Raw genomic sequence first — 18188 nt, 5'->3', positions numbered from 1 at the left:
GACCTCTAAGATTATTGAGTTGAATCATTAACCTAGCACCACCATGTTCACCATTAAACTGGGTCCCTAAGTGCCACATCCACAAATCTTTTGAACACTTCTAGGGATGTTTACATACTGCTTCCCTGAGCAGCCTATTCCCATACCTGACCAACCTTTCAGTGACTGAATTTTCCCTAATATCTAATCTAAACCTGCCATGGTGCAGCTTGGGGCCATTTCCTCTGGTCCTATTCCTTGTTACTTGGGAGATGAGACTGACCTCCACCTCACTGCACCTTCCTTTCAGATGGTTGTAGGGAGCAATAGGGTCTTCCCTCAGCCTCCTTTTCTCCAGGCTAAACAATCCCAGTTGCCTCAGCCACTCTTCATAAGGCTTGTGCTCCAGACCCTTTCAGCAGCTCTTTTGCCCTTCTCTGGACATGCTCCAGCACCTCGATGTCATTCTTGTAGTGAGGGGCCCAAAACTGAACACAGGATTTGAGATGCAGCCTCACCACTGCTGAGTACAGGGGGACAATCAGTATCCTAATCCTGCTGACTATTTCTTATACGAGTCAGGATGTCTTTGGCCTTCTTGGCCTTCTGGGCACACTGCTGACTCATATTGAGCAGAACCTCTTGGTCCTTTTCTTCCAGACTGCTTTCCAGGCACTCATTCCCAGACCTGTAGCATGGTGTGGGCTTGTTGTGCAGGAACAAGCACTTCACCTTGTTTAAACTCATACAGCTGGCCTCAAATCCATAGATCCAGCCTGTATTCCTGCAGTTTTCCTACCTTTGAGCTCTTGTTGTCATCTGCAAACTAACTGAAGGTGCACTTGATCCCCTCATCCCAGATCATTGATAAAGATGTTAAACAGAACTGGCCCCAGTACAGAGCCCTGAGGAACACCACTTGTGACTGGCCACCAGCTGGGTGTAACCATTCACCACATTTCTCTGTGCCTGACCATCCAGCCAGCTTTTTACTCAGTGAAGAGTGTGCCCATCCAAGCCATGAACAGCGAGTTTCACAGAATCACAGAATAGAAGGTATCACTGTGGGTTGTCTGTTCCAGCCTCCCAGCTCAAGCAAGGTCGTCCTAGAACGCATTGCACAGGATTGCCTCCAGAGAGTTCTTGATCCTAAGATTATCTCAATTGGTTAGAGGATGGTGTTAATAACACAGCGTTGTGAGTTAGATACCATATAGGCCACTCAAGAGTTGGTCTCGATGGTCCTTGTGGGTCCCTTTCAATATTCTGTGATTCTGTGATCTCCAGTGAGGGAGACTCCACAACCTCTCTGGGCAATCTGCTCCAGTGCACAGTCACCTGCACAGTAAAGAAGTTCTTCCTCGTTCAGGTGAAACTTCCTTTACAGCAGTTTCTGCCCATTGCCTTGTTGTATTACGTAGCACCACCAAGAAAAGCCTGGCTCCACCCTCTTGAAACCTGCCCTTCAGATACCGATATATATCATTGAGATCGCCCCTCAGTCATCTCTTCTCAAGGATGAACAGAACCAACGCTCTCAGCCTTTCCTCGTAAGAGAGATATTCCAGTCCCTTAGTCATCCCTCATCCATCTCCGCTGGACCAACTCAAGGAGCTCCATGTCTGGCTTGTACTGAGGAGCCCAGAACTGGACACAGCACTCCAGATGAGGCCTCACCAGGGCTGAGCAAAGGGGAAGGATCACCTCCCTTGACCTGCAGGCATCCTTATGCATCCCAGGATACCACTGGCCTTCTTGGCCACAAGGACACACTGCTGGCTCATGGACAACTTGTCCACCAGGACCCTCAGGTCCTTCTCCACAGAGCTGCTTCCCAGCAGGTCAGCCTGTGCAGGTGCATGGGGTTATTCTTCCCCAGGTACAGGACCCTGCATTTGCCTTGTTGAACTTCAGGCTGTTCTTCTCTGCCCATCTCTCTAGCCTGACAAGGTCCTTCTAAAGGCCCATATCTTCCCTGGGGTATGGGCTGCTCCTGCCAGCTTTGTTTTGAAGGAGAATGCTGTGGAAGGTAATGTCAAAGGCTCTACTAAAGTTCAGATAGACAATGTGCTTCAGTGTAGGCATGCCCTTACCTGCTGTAGTGCATATGGAAGTATTTGCTTAAAATCACAAGTTACATGAACATATGTGATCAAAACTCAAGAGTCTCGACTTCCATTTGTGTTTGGTATCCACAAGACTTTGTCTAATATGAGCAGGATAAAAACTCTCTGTATGAATGTCACCGGCAGTTTTCCCATCCAGTTTCAGGGAATCAAGAATTCATCCATAATATTTCATAAAACAAAAAAGAGGAATGTATGTATGGCTTTACAATTATCCTTAATGAGAAAATAAGAACAAAGAGACAATATGTGTACATTTTATTTGTATTAATATCAATGAAATTTGAAGGTCATGTACTCCAACCTGTTTCTCGAATTACATGGTTGACAGCAGATAGCTGAACAGTTTGTCTTTCAAGACTTGGGTCTTGAAACATTTTAGGGATGGAGACTACACAGCCTCTCTGGAGAGGTTATTTACCTGTTATTTACCTAGTGGCAATGACAGCACTGCATTACAGGGCCACACGGTTAGAGGTGAAACTCACAAAGGGTAAATAAACTTTATGGACTGAAATGTGTAATAGGAATCTGCTACAAACAGTATAATTTTCTTATGACCTTGCCTTGCTAGCCATTTTAAAATATATCATCAAATACATCATACATCATGTTACATTGCTGATGAGTAATTTTGAAGGATGATGAGAGTAGCTTTGTTTGTGAGAGGTAAGAGTCAAGGTAATTTTTCTTCAAAAGTCTGAAAGGTGTTTTGCAGAACAACAAAAGAAAATCTGTTGTGTGTTCTTTAGTATTAATCTCAGTTACTTTGAGAACAATGTTAGACAATCCTGGAATCTGAGTTCTCTGTAATTAAGCTGTCTTCTCCAGTTAACTAACCTCTTTAAGATTAAGAACTCTGGAAGAAAAAATATCTTCAAATATGTATCACTTCAAAGCAAATGAAGGGGGAGATTTTACAAAATCTGTGATTCCATACACCCTCTCAGGTCACCAGTTGTTTTGTGTATGTTATTGAACTGTGATATACCTAAGATAGTTTTATTGTGTACCATACTCTCTCAGGGGTAAAAGCAGCTCGCCCTAAAGCTGGAGAGTCATCATCTAAAAAAGGCAGATACTCTTCTAGTGATTTCATTTCACTATTCCTGGCATGTGTAGGACTGATCTCAAATCTTGTTTGAAAACATCACAGCATAGCCGAGTGGGATTTAGCCGTCTTAAGGTCATGTTAGATGTTCTGTGATATTTAATCATGTCCTGAAGACCACTTCAAAAGGTCTACTGTAGAATCCAGTTTTATATCTGACTGTCCCATTTGGATGTCGTTAGATGCCTATATTTGATTAGTCTCCCCTATTATGTTTTCTAGCTGTGAATGTCTGCCTAAAAGAAGATGGTGGCTGACCACTAATGTCCCTTGGCCTTTTCAACCAGAACTCAGTAATTTCCCATCTACCAACAGCTTTTTTTCTATTATGATACTTTTCAGAGCTTTTAATCCCTATTGGGCTTATTTATTCACCTTTGAGCTGAACACTTACAAACCCAGAAAAAAATTGAACTCTGACAGATAATAAGCAATCTATATCAGGTAACTAATTATACATCACATAGGGAAGAAAAATTTGGTCTTGAATTTCCAAGAAATAGCGTAGGAGTAAGAAAAACTCTTGGGCAAATTTGGGATCAAAAGAAAACACACTAACAGAAATAATTAAATAAATAAATAAATAGTACACAATGGTTTAATGTATTGTGTTACTCTCATTGTAAATCCTGTAGCTTAGAGGAAACAAGCTCTAAAATTAATTAATAATTACAACAGTAATTGAGGATTAGTATGCTAATACTAATATTAATATTAGTATTAATATTAATAATAATTATAATGACTTCTACATATCTCAATGTATAAACAGAACCTTAATACTAGGAAGAAACATATCAAGATCATGCATACAAAGAACAACACAGCTTTCATTCCTAATAAAACTATAATTCGTAAAGCTATCAATAACAGTTTCTGTAAGATTAGCCAGAGACCAGTTATCCCAGTGGGATATTAAAAGCAAATCTATCCTCTTGCTTTGCGACTACAGGAGAATTGTTAAAGGTGAGATTAGTGGAAGTGAACCAGAAAAAGTTAGCAAATATGAAACCAGACAATTTAGCAATGAAGAAATTTCCTAATTTTGAAGAAAGGTGGGAAAAGAACAGATAGGAATGTGAATCTTATAATATTTTTACAGGGTAAACTCAGCAAAACTGATATTTTTTCTGTTGTATGGAAGAGTTACAAGCCTACATGCAATAAGTCATGTCACTGATGACACATCTCAGATGTAACCAAGAACCAGCAGCCTAGTTCTGGGGCAGTTGACACTTTATTTGTAACTGGCTTGCACTGTGTAACATAGGTGCTGCTGGTATTCTAGCTGTTACTGTCTGTAGTTTCTCTGGGGTGAGTAGAGTTCTCTGATACTTACCAGCTATATTACAAGGAGGCAAATGAATGGTAATAAAAATTCTGCAACCTCTGCTGATATCTTGACCCAAATTCTTGTGGAAGGACTTGGGGTATATTTGATGACTTGCTTATCTATAGCAAGGTTTCTTGACTTGCAAAATGATATCTTGTTGTGGGGTAAAAAAAATCCCACCTGCATATGGAACAGAGGGTTAGTCTTGCCTGTGTTTTTTCTATTTCTTATCATGAATGATTCATGAGTATGTTAAAGCAAGCAGTGCATTCTAAGAAAGCTAACAAAGTTTCTATGTAAATGAAGTTCAGATATTTTAATGGTAGAATTGACAGTATACTGAGTAATGCTCTATCTCATATGCTTTTTTAAAACTAATTTGTCTTCCATTTAAGGCATACTCTTTCGGTGTCAGATCTACGGACATTAAAGCTGATGAAGTAAAAAAAGAATTAAATTGATAAGTTTATTTCAGTTTTTACATGGTATAACTAGATTCTGTATATGGTTTCACATTAATTACAAATCTACAGACGTCGTATTTTCTGATAGGGTGCTTACAGGAATAATACAAAAATAATTTCTTGGCGATTTGATATATCTTTAATTTTTTCTTCTTTGGTTATTAGTTTTATTAGTATCATACACTGTGAGATTAGTTAGGTGATAACAGCAAAGACAAGTCAAAGTGTTTAATGAGGTTATATAATATAGTGCGTATTTGAGAAGGGCTGGTAAGTAATGTATATAAATGAAGAGAAGTATTCTCTAAAACAGATTCAGTTCTAGGTTTGTGCAAAATTGGGACTAGATTATGTGGCATTTGAGTATTTTTTGTAGCTTCTGAACAGTTTCAGAATCAATGCTTCCTTATTTCTCTATGAAAGTATCTAATTTGATTTTAATCAGAAGATTTTCAAATTAGCTCATTTTCCTAAATTTGACATGAGATATGAATTCACGTATTACTCCCAAGCTACTTACAAACCTTGAAAATACCATTGCTGTGCATTTAGTTATTTCAATTAGATTTCCAATTTTGAACAGCTGCTTAAAAATAAAAATTTGTACACTACTGTAGTACTGACCCTATAGATTTACCGGGGAAAAAAACATCTTAACATCTTCATGTTCTACTGTAAGGGACAATCCAATGCCTATGCTGTTGTCTGTCTACATAAGTATCTTGGAAAACATTGTTTTCTGATCACGTTAAAAATTTTGTTGTTCTGTTTCAGTGAAAGCTGCTGAATTGTCAGGTTTCTGTTATCTTCAGTGGAAGCTCCCAAGACTGTTTGATAGAAAAGATATTTCTAAATGCTTGGTTAGTCATCAAGTAAGTAGTTTCTCATGTTTTATGTAATTTTCATTCACCTCCAGTGAAGTGTTTTTGTTGTCTTAGATAAATATTTTTTTTTAATTACTTTACCATTATTTTGACTTTCTTTTATACAAAAATGTTTTTCTCTAATGTCTGGTGTTTCTTTAAAGTCTGTAACACATTTAAATCAGTTTATAAGTATTTTAGAAAAAAAGAAAAAAAGACATTTTCTTAGTATTCCCTTTGAGCACTTAACAGAATGCTGTTCAGTGACCTGTATTACTCCCAAACTATGAAGCATAAGTAGGAATAAGAATTGAACAAATCAACTAAAAATGTAGCTCCATTAGCATGGTAAAGGTGATCAAGAATGGTGTCATGTAGTTAACTCTTAATCGTACCCATTGGAACGATTAAGAAATGGTTAAATGGTTACATGGTTTCAAAACAACTAGGTTCTACTACTATCATCCACCTGTTTGATTTTCAGATTTTCTCATTTTGCTTACTATTTCACACACTTTGTTCTTCATGCCAAAGAGTACTTGTAAGAGCAAAGATATCATCTTAATTTTTTTTAATTCCTTTAGACAAATGGCAAGCCACTCATTAAAAACAGATTCTCTTTTGATCTTGTTATTTGTGTTGTCTGGTATAATATTTTTTTTTTTCATTTCTATTATTTTACTCTGTTTCTAATCCTAAAGATGAAAATTGGGTTGATGGGAAAGCATTTGAAGTAGAGCAATTATAGGAAAAACCTCAAATCATAAAACTCTAAAATGAGGTGAACTAGCTGTTACATTTAAGTGGTATTTACAGATTTTACTCAGATAACAGATTTAACCTTTTAAAAATTATGCTGGTGGAGATTAGAGAATTGATGCACTGTCCAGATCACTTCTCATCAAAATGTAGTGATTTTGAATTTTTTTCCCCCCTCACAGAATACATAAACGTTAATTTTCAATTCAAAAAATTGATTCAGTCTGAGTGGCCGTATTTGAACTGGTCTCAAAAATATGTATTTGGATCTGTTTACAAAATATTCTTCTGTTCTTAAACAATCACAGCCCATGAAATCTAGCAATGCTTATTTCTTTATTTGGTGAAATAGAAAATACAGTTTTAGTGATGGAAATAATTTCTAATTAGTCGGTCCAACAATATAATCTTATTTCACCACTTGGCAATATCAAAAATAAAGGTGTATTTATCTGTAGGGAACAAGTACCAAGATTATTTATTCTAGAATTTTATAGCTCAAATTGATCATGTCATTCATTACTGTTTAACTTACAAAATAACAGTGAGAATTATGTCCCCTTTTTAATGCTGTTTTGTGAATTTAAGCCTAAAAAAAAATGTTGATTGAATTGATTGACTTGTCAGGAGGAATGATGAAATTCAAATGTTTAATTCAGTTAGTTCTCATAGAAGAAGGCAATATCTAGCTCTAAGTTGGGAAGCAAAATTAGGCTTATATTTGGGAAAAAATAAAACAGGAATCAAGTATGAAAAATCAAAGAATTAAGAGTTAATTTTTTAATCACATTAGCTGTCTAGCAAATTTGTACAGATATTCTCACTCTGGAATAATTTGGCATGCTTGGGATTTTATATACCTCTAAGAATCTAAATGAAGTCTGAATGAATAGGTTTTTAAGTTAAATGAAATTTACAAGTGCAGAAATTATTATATTCGAGTGCACATCTGTGTCACTCAAAAGGTTACACAAAATGCTTACATGTTCCCTGTCTTCCAACATATCCAAAAAGGGAACATATTCAGTCATACACCTGCTCATAGACTGAGAAACTTAACATATATCATATTAATTTTTTCATATGACATCTCATAATTTTGTTCATACTACATCTAATTGCAGTGTGCATTGTGTCAGTCATGTATGACCAAGTTAGAGAATAATATTATAAGGATGGGAATGTTCCAGGTGTTTTTTCAATGTCATTGAATGTCATGAAGTTTTTTCAACTCTTTAACTGTTGAATAATTTGGGGTTGCTTCTGTATTTTCTTTTATCACATTAACATAAAAGTGAAGAAGCTCTTATAGGGAACAAAGCCAGTTTTTTTCTGGTGTGCTAAAAAAGCAAGAGAGTGACTGATGTCAGTGAGTCATAGTTAAAGATGTTGCTGCTTCAGTGGTGTGACACTGGCATGATCTCATTGAGTAGGTTAAACTGTAACACAGAGAGGTGGAATAAAGACATTCAGTTATAGGGGACTCATCAGATGACACACTCACAAATTCATGATCTCTTTGACTAATATTACAATGCTGCACATCTTCAAAGCCTTTGAAGAGCTGTGCAGTTCCCTTTTATGTCAGCAGGAGACAAGCTTTGCTGTGATAAGATTTAGCTGACTTCCTTTCCCATACTTTGTTACTGAACAAAACAGACCTTTATCACTTTTATTATGGTATGCTATGCATTCTGAAAGTATGTTTAGGCAACTAGTAGATTAATTAAGAAATGAAGCATATGATAAGTAATCAGTGTAAGTCTTCTATTGTCTTAGCAGCTTTTTTTATCTATAGTTTTCTGTAGTATGAGTCCCTGAACATTTAACATATGTTTCCAATATCTCCTTGTTCCTATTTTATCCTTGGTTCATATTTCCTTTTCCTTTTACTCAGATGAAAGTAAAGATATTTGGGTTTGGGACCTTGAATTACTAGTTGCAAAAGGAACAAAACTACTACCATATGAGTCATTGTTAAAATTCCTATTTAAATTAATTATTAGTTTTAGGACTGAATTCTAGGACTGAATACAGATCTGGTATTCAGTGAACTGAGGATAGGTTTTACATGCTTAGTAAATACCTGTCATAATGCTTATAGGAAATAAATAAATAATCCATCTCTCACAAATATTTGTTGTTTTACTAAAAGCACACTTGCATATAAGTAAAAGGTTATACTAAAATATGAGAAAATAAATGATCAGCTGCACTACAGCAGAACTTGATTTTCCTGAACTTAAAGGAAAAGTAGCTGTTGGCTGGCATTCACTCATTTTAGTTTGAAGGCAAATGAACCATGAAAGAAATGAAAATATGTTTCTATGGTGTAGGTTTCTAGTAACGTCAGAAGAATTGTTATGGTTCTAAGATACATCATATTACCTCTGTTTGAAGGACCTCCACTTGCTAGAGAGGATGAGTTGGTCTGGAGGCAGCTATACTGGCTTTATGACATTGATTCAGGATAGTTTGAGATTCTCTAACATGCATTGGCATGAACTGGTGTGTAGCACAGCTGCTCTGTTGCATCCTGAAGAAATGCAAACATTCTAAAAAGCAAGATGCATTTTAAAAAAGATTTTTTTAAAAAAAATTAAAAAAAAATGCATGGGTGAATTATAATAGGTGAAAGAACTCTAACAAGAGTTTTCAATTAAATATGTCACAGGAGTGTCAAAGGGTGCTAGATTATGGACTGGCACCTTGTGTATGAAAACAAATGCGATAAAGAGGCATATGTCTTTAAAAATGTAGTAGTTTCACAGAAAAATGATGTGTGAAAACCTTATTGACTGATATGTGTAACGGTGACAGAAGACAATTAACTCCTACCCAGACTTCTCAAACAGTTATGTTTAAGGGATGCAGGAAGAAGAGATTTTCTGATTTGCTTTTTTTCTGATGATGCAAGATCCAGGTGCAGTCCAAAACTCATCAGTTGATTTTACTAAATATATTCAGAAAATGAACTTATGAAGAAAAGTAGCTAGTAGAAATGTATTTAAACTTTGAAGAAATATACCCAGCTAACATCTTGTATACAATTCTAAATAGATGTAAAAGGAAAGGGATTTGAGGTTCACATGCTATGAGAACTAGAGAAGATTTTGGTTGCAATATAAAGACAAACTGTGTGGGTGACTAAAATTCAGTAAGGCCAATGAAAATTTAATTCAACTAATTTAGGTAACAGAGCATCTCATTTTCTTTTGCACTCCCAATATAAATGCTATTTTCATCTCTGTGGTGGTTTGTATCAGCTAATTCCTGCTTAACTACAGTTGCTGACAGTGGGTAAAACATTGTCTTTGCTCTTACAAGTACTCTTTGAAGCCTACAGAGCAACACTGGCTGAAATTGTTAGTAATAATTGAAATTACTTTTCTGAAAGTAACTTATCTCATCCTAACACACCTTATATTTCTGTCTGCTGTAATTTTCCTTCCTATGTTCCTTTCTGGATATACAAAGAAAGCCATAACATAAAAGTATAGAGTGTAGGATTCATTAAAAACTGTTTGAATGCTTTGCAGAGGTTGTGCTGGGAAAAACACACAGAATGAATATTGATTTATAATGTGTGTTGGGAGTGGGAGAATGATGCATTTTACAAGAAGCTTTTGATTATTTAAAGCATTCCTTCTATCTTTACTGACAAAAAAAAAAATCTGTCTAGAACTGTTCTTACACAGAAATGCGAAGAATACTTTTTAATTTTAAACAATTGTTAGGAATGTATTAACAGGAATCTGTGTGCTTATTAAAGGATGATTATATTGTCTTTGCAGTTAGTGGGCAGCAAGCAGATTTCTGGATTTTCTGGGGGGCCTTGGGGGCTTTGTTGTTTTTTTTTGGTTTTGTGTAAGATTAAAAATTGAATGTTCCTGTTAGAATGCATATTCAAGAAAAGAGGAGTTACAGCAGTTAAAAAATGGAGAAACAAAGTAGGTGAATAAGGTACAAAATCTACTATTGTAGTTTTTTTAAGTTTTTAAGGAATATCTGTCCCTTTTGATCTCACTTTCCCTTAATAACATGAGAAACATTAAAAAAAAATCACAGAAAGATTAAATTCACTTTATTACCTCAGAATATGTCAGTATTTTTTTCATTATATCCTTGCTCTTTCATGGTCTCACTGGACCTGTGAGTCTTTGGGTTCCAGGCAGAATTTAACAGAATTTCAGGCAAAGAGGGGCCACTGACACAAGGTGCAACTGCTGATCCATTGCTGAGTCTTTTGGAACATCAGGAGGAGTCCAATTAGAAGAATGGAACTGAGCCAGATTGCTCTAATTTTAACTGATTAGTATTGAATGGGGACTATCCCACTACCACTATCATATCATCATGGATTTTTTGTCAATGTTTATTGCTTCTAAAGGAGTACTTAGCATAAGAAATCATTGTAAAATTCTGTTACTTTCTCAGGCCCTCCATGCCATTTTTACATAACTAGTTGATATAGATAAGTTGCACAGTAGAGATTAATGAGAGACAGCTGACTATTTGCACATTTTGTTTATTTTTGATTATGTGCAGTATTTATTATTAGATCATTATTTAAAAACAATTAAGTAATCCTTGATGGACTTCTGAATTGAACCTAGTTATGATAACTGCTAAAAATATCGTTACGAGATTGTTTCAGCTCACTCTGATATGTGCTTAGCCTTGTCTAAACATTGTGGAAAGATAACAATTAATCCTTAGTCATATACATATTAAAGATGATATGCTTCCATTAAGTAAATTGGCCCATCCAATGTTTAAATATTGGATGCGGATTTGAAGAAATAATCTGACTTTGCTCTGTGGACAGTAATTACAACATGTCTGGTGAAATTACTTTTCTGATTTAGAATAAGAAGCACACTGGTTATTGCAAAGTGAGGGACAGTTATGAGGTACTGAGGGACAGAGAAAAAATATGAACAGAAGTATCAGGATTATATCATTATGTTGATGTGCTTTTTAGTTACAGATGTATACCTCACGCAAAATATTTTTTAAACAGGATGAGATTTACTAAGAGAGACAGTTCAGGCTGCATGTACAAGCGCTTGTGTAGGAATATTTCCTAACTAGAGTCCTCTTGGACAATTCATTGGATATCTGCTTTTCCTCAGAGTCCTGTTTCTCTGCACAGATTACTTTTTGAAATCAACATTCAGCTTTAAGGCTGTGACCTAATTTCAAATATAGTATATTTTCATTAGCCTTCTATATTTAGTTTCTCCCAAATGCATGTTAAAAATGCTTTTCTTCCAATGTTCTTAGTAGTATGTTTTAAGAGATGTTCTGTGGTAAGATGTTGATCCTGAACAGTAGAACTTGAGATAGTGTGGTGTCCCTCCCTGAAAGGGAATAGAGAACCCAAGATTTGTAGATACCTATGGTTACTCAAAAAAGGGACAAAAAAGTCAGAGGATCCACAAAAACTTACAAAGTTTTATTAGTAAATTATAAACACAACATGGAAATTCGTATAAGCTAGTCTCTTATCTTATAGTACAAACCCAAGGCAGTGGATTTTGAATAAAGAGTAGGGTAAAAGGAAAGAGAAGAAGGGAGGGAGGGAGGCAGGCAGGCAGGCAGGAATGAAGGCAGGAATGAATGAATGAATGAATGAATGAAGGAAGGAAGGAAGGAAGCAAGCAAGCAAGCAAGCAAGCAAGCAAGCAAGGCCTGGTTTCAGTGTTGATGTAGCTGATGGGGTGTTTAGGGTCCTGGGGTACACCATCTTGACTTTGTGGGGGTGCCTTTTAATAAATAAGTTCCCCCTGCCCTTCACCTCTAGCGAAGTTTCTGGCTTTCTATGCAAATTAGTTATCATACACAGTTCATTCTTCCAGACCTTCAGACCTTTCTGGAAATGGGTCAGAGGCCTTCACTTGTCTTCAGTGGTCTTGTTCCCCTCTACTATGTTAGTCTTTGGTCGACAGTCCATGCCCGCTTCTCAACTTCATTCCTGCACTTCCTCCGTACTGTGTTGTGCTTATCTCCAGGAGCTAAAGCAAAACCTTTGTTCCAGAAAAGTGCTGTCCTACCTCCATATGGCCCCCTTCTCCAGCTGTATCCTGCTCTTTCTTGCCAATTCACACTGTGTGTTCTTACCAACAATACTTAGTTGGCTCCATGGCTAACCGGCTATCCATTTTTGAGACATGTGCATTAGCCCCTTATCTTCTGGACTTCTACAGATAGTCACAAATGTACTTGGCTTTTTGGCATTATTTATCATATATTATTTTTTAAAGATTACTATGTAAAGTCAGTGGTCCTTGTCGATTTCTTCTGTAAGTCATGTAAGGCTCTGCTTGTGTATCCTTGCTGTGTATGAAATGATTCTACGTGCTTCCATTTTTGGTACTAGCCAAAATACAAATGTGAATTATAAAGACTGAGATCTGTACTACCTTAGTCTTGTTTGGACATTTATTCCAAAGCAAACCATAGAAAAGTTGTACTAAATCAGAATGATAGCCAATTTTTTTCCCCTTTGTATGGAAGTGGTTTATTTCATAGGGTGATCTGTGGTGTAGAGTCATTAGCACTGATGAACTTCTTAGCACTGATGAACCCATGTTTAGACTCCCAGAATGAGAAATTGATCTAAATAACCTGCCATAGTATTAACAATAGTAATAGTTTGTTTTTCAGTGCTCTGAGAATTAAGTTACTTGGCTTCTGAATATAAAATACAATGAAGTAGGAACAGTGTTGAACGGTAGTACGTATTTTTAGGCAATTAAAATGGTGTGTCAGCCAAAACTGTTTTAGTAGGTTTGTTCATGTTTTTTTTTCCTAACCGTCACTGTGCCCTTATAATTTGGTTTTGCCTCAGTTGTGCACACCTTCACTATCAAGAGGTAGTTTAACCTCTTTTGTATTCTTTTCCCCACCTCAAGTTAATCATAGTTACACTAATTCAGTTCATTGGCTGTTTTTGTCTGGAAGACATCAAGACAGAAACTGTGAAAATAGTTCAGGAGATTTATCATCATCATACTCTTACAGAATCAAACAGTCCACATTGATGAAAATAGAAATTTTATATATAAGGAAGGGAAAAGCACATGGCTCACCCCACAATCTACCATGTACTCTCTGAAACTGCAGCTTCTCTTATGTAACGTCACTGGTAGATTCAGACCTTTTTGTGAACATTGTAACCAAAAATTTTGCAAGCAGATTCCTGCTCATTTTGTTTTTTATAGTTTTTGCTTACTCAACCTGTTTTGGGACCCTGCAATTCTAAGATGTTTGAGAATCTGTTCGCTGATCTCAGTCTAATTACGCAGACATGAAAGAATTCAGAATGGCAAATTCATTTATGTAAACGCTAATACTCAGATGTGTCCTCTGAAGAATGTACCTCATCTCTAGAATAAAGTTTATTTTCTAATGTTATTTTCTACCATAAGATTTTACTTGCAGAGTGCTCTATTATATTGATACTTTCTTATTTATATCTCTTCTCACCAAAAGTGATTATTTTTATTCTCTACTGTGCCATTGCAACAAAGCTTACAGGTAGTGGGACTTTTGTTTTTCATTACACGTTTTTCTACTTTTCAGATATTGCTTTCTGCAACATAATTTCTAAGTGTACTAACTGAGGTGTTTATGTCAGTGGTTTATAAGCAGCAAAAAAAGTGATTCTGGTAGAAGGTGAAAGCCTTGGCTTATTGTTCATGTTGCTTGCCATGAATACTCTAAGGAAAATTTCCAGTCCACCTGTGAATGAGAACAGTGACCACATAGCAGATGACTTTGAGTGTAAGCATACAGACGACCATGTCCACGCATTAAATATGTTCACTGAGGGCAGATTTCCCAGGCTAAAATTTCATGTATCTGCATCTTTTGAGCCAGTGACTGGGAGGATATGCTACTATTAGTCATCTTTTAAAGAAGTGTAACTCTGAGAAATAATAACATTTTTCTGCCTAAAAAGTCTGCATAAGAAGTCTTCCACGAGATAAAGGAATATTTTTTTCTTTTTTTTTTTATATGGGATTAACAACAATTTTAAACTTTTCTTTTTAAAACTTTAAATGAAAATTTTAAATAAGACCAAAAAGAAGTAAATGTACTATGGTTGAGCAGAAGACGAATTATTACATGAAATTAACACAGCTGCTTATACCGGAATTGTCACAGAGTTAATAGCTGAAAGTGAAATCCATCGCTTCCCCAGATTTTTTTTCTTCTGTTGTAAGATTATTTTATACTCAGATTCTGTAATGTTTATCATTAATTACTGCAGACAAACTTGCTCACATAGATACAACAGCAGAATGTCACCGTTGGTTTGCTTCATTGAAGTCTGTTCCTGTGTTGCTTCTTACGGGACAGACTTATCAGTCTCATTTATTTCAAAATACTGCTGTGTCTGTTGATAAAATCAGTGAACAATGCCAGGATAATTTGTTCTAGATACTTGATTTTGACTCACATTTTTCTTATCAGATGCATGTAAATGTATAATTTGAAATAAATAGATATTAAATCTGCTTAGAATCCTGGTCAAGTGAAATAATCAATAGGTGGTCTTAAACAACTTAAGTGCAAGAAAAACAATGGAAAGTGACTACAGTGTTTGAATGAGTACAGAGTATTCATTTTAGTGGGTTTTTTTTAATGAGTTGATCTAGTCTCCTTATAGTTTATACTACATGATAAGGATGATTAACTGAAATTTATTATCAGATTATTGCTGAGGCCAAAGTTATACTATTTGAATAGCAGCATTACTGAAAGCATTATTAAAATATTTTCACTATTAGCACACATTTAATAGAAAGAAAAAATTCTTTACAACTTAATATTGCTAATCAGATGTTCTGTATTTTAGAACTTTTTAAACTTGGAGTGTTGCAATTTTTAAATATATACTTAAATACATTTATTATTGTTATTCAAAAGATTAGATATTGAAGGCTGTTTGATGGATTGAAGTCTTGAGAAAAAAAACCATGAAAATATGATGTTCATTTATTCCTTTGGGAAGAGGAGGCAGTGTCAGCTACTTCCTTATATATTCACTATTAGCCATCTTCTTTATACTGGTAAGAATGTAATCCTTTGGGAAAAAGGAAATCTCATTGCTTCTTTAAGTCTTCCATGCAAAAAAGTCAAATAGTAATGCTGACAGTCAAAACAAACTTGGTTCCTGCCAGGAGATTATTGTATAAATTAAGGTAATCTATGGGAGTCATTTTTTGAAAAGCCCACTCAAATCACAGACTGGTTTTATTTTGAATTACAGAAACATCTGCAAATATTCCACTGAGCAGAATATTTGACTAAAGCTGTCATGTTTTGGGAGGTCTGTTAAAGAGACTCAGCAGGGATTGGTAGACTTTAGAAGCCAGGTCAGTAGGCATAAGGGACTACCATCTAAGTAAATATGGTAAAATCTAAAACATAGATAAGTTAGACTACCTTAGGGAATACATTATTTGCTTTAAGACAGTGCTTTTCATAACCTTAATTGAACTTCAATACTAAAAAACATGCTTATTGTTTGAATTTTGCAGAATAATGTATGGTATCTTGAGGGGTAGGAGGGATATGATTTCAGGTACATAGAAATTCCATTTTAGGCAGGATCCAGAACCAAGTACTTCTGACTTAATTTTCAAATTTCTTTCCTTCTTCTGCTTGCAGCATATATACATTGTGAACTAATTCCATCCTTCTCTCCCCTACAGAAAATATTTGTTTTAGAAAGGTTTCGCCAATGACTTTTTTTAAAGTATGTTAATCCCTAGTATCTGATTACATTATACAATGTGTGGTCTGGACTACAGCAGAATTATTTTGCTTCGAGTAAGACTTTATCAGTTTAGCAAGCTATGTACATTTTTGACTGGGTCTAATAAATTAGCCACCACTTCTTCTTTATTTTATTATATTTACTCACAAATCTTTGTCTAAGCAGTGAATTAAAATATCACTGATTAAGGTGTTAACAGTATTCAACATTAATAAAATGAACAATGCTTAGTACAACTATTATAGCCTAAAGCAATTTGAATAATTGCATAAACTTCGTCTAGAGAAAAGCATTTGTTAACAGCACTTGTGTTTCCAAATGAAAGCAGAATGAAAACTACAAATGTTATGTTGATAAATGTTTTGTAAAACCTGCTGATCCTATTCCATATATGTGGGTAAGGCATCTAGACACTGACATTCTCATAACATTATTTTTAGCTGCAGCAAAAAGCAAATGATAAGTGCACTCAAGTGCACAGAATGTTAAGTGTATAAGATGGCAGTTTAAAAAGAGATCTGTGTACTCAGAGGAGAAATAGCCTTTAGGGTGTTCACAGCAGAAAAAACCCTGAAGAGCAGATGAAAGCAGGTCTAGATATGACAGAGTAATTCTTTCAATTGAAGATGTTGAGAGTTTAGTTCAAGAGATTGCATTTTCAATCTACTAATTTTTTTAGTTTTCTTTCTTTGACTTCTGCTGTGATTAGAAATGATTGTAATAAGATATTTAGTTTGGTGAATCTACCATAGTCACCTTGGAAATCTGATGAAAATTTTGAAGAAAATACCCAACAGAGAGGGGAAAAAAAAGCAAACTGCAATTATAAACTGAGGGGGAGGGGACAGGCAGGAGTGGAAATTAAAACCAGACAGAAGCCTAGAATATCCCTCAAAAAATGCACTTAAACTAGACCATGACACTTTGATGAAAGGTTAGTAAAATATAAAAAAAATGCATGGGAAAAGAAGACATTTCTATACCATATACAATGACAAAAAATAGCTATCAAATTTATTTACCTGAAGAAAACCAAACAGAGTGACACCAAGCTGAGAGGTGCATATGACATGCCTTAGAGATGGGATGTCATCCTGAGTGACCTGGACAGGCTTGAGAAGTGGACCCATGTGACCCTCATGGGGTTCAACAAAACCAAGTACAAGGTGCTGTACCTGGCACCTGGCCGTACAAGGGCACCTTGTATTGCAGGGCAACCTGCGATACTAATACAGATTGGGGGATGAATGGATTGAGAGCAGCCCTGTGGAGGACTTGGAGTGTTTGGTTGATGAGAAGCTCAAAATGAGTTGGCAGTGTGCGCTCGCAGCCCAGAAAGCCAACTGTGTCCTGGGCTGTACAAAACAAAGTGTGACCAGCAAATCAAGGGAGATGATTCTCCCCCTCTACTCTGCCCTCAAGAAGAGGGAGGCATGGACTTGTTGTAGCAGGTTCAGAGGAGGGCCATGAACATGATCAGAGGGTATGGAGCAATTCTCCTGTAAGGACAGGCTGAGAGAATTGGGTTTTTTCAGCCTGGAGAAGAGAAGACTTCAGGAAGACCTAATTGCAGTCTTTCAGTACTTAAGGGAGAAAGATGGAGACAAACTTTCCAGCAGATATGGTTGTGATAGAACAAGGGCTAAATGTTTAAAACCATGCTAGTTTTCATGTGTTGGGAGAGATCAGTGTTTCTAGTTGCAAAAAGAACACCTAAGGCTAGTTTTACTTTTCTTCTGCTGACTAATAATAATTTTATGGGA

At 35.9% G+C, this 18188-nt stretch overlaps 1 protein-coding gene across 6 annotated transcripts in view; it reads left to right on the top strand.

Annotated features, from left to right (window-relative positions):
• The window catches only part of CDH18 (cadherin 18), a 479225-nt gene that overhangs the window by 95646 nt on the left and 365391 nt on the right, over positions 1-18188 (top strand). For 4 of the 6 annotated variants that reach the window (XM_039382099.1, XM_027735267.2, XM_027735275.2 and 1 more), the window contains exon 2: positions 5788-5885. The exons of the other annotated variants lie outside the window; for them this stretch is intronic. The gene's annotated coding sequence lies outside the window, so the exon portion shown is untranslated. The remainder of the gene's footprint in view (positions 1-5787; positions 5886-18188) is intronic. 6 annotated transcript variants of the gene reach the window in all.

The sequence above is a fragment of the Pipra filicauda genome, unplaced genomic scaffold (assembly GCF_003945595.2).
Source record: "Pipra filicauda isolate LSUMZ 115617 unplaced genomic scaffold, ASM394559v2 scaffold254_size1108330_pilon, whole genome shotgun sequence".
In the NCBI taxonomy this organism is placed as follows: domain Eukaryota; kingdom Metazoa; phylum Chordata; class Aves; order Passeriformes; family Pipridae; genus Pipra; species Pipra filicauda.
Note: the sequence above shows the minus strand (reverse complement) of the source record. Positions and strands in the feature narration are given on the sequence as shown.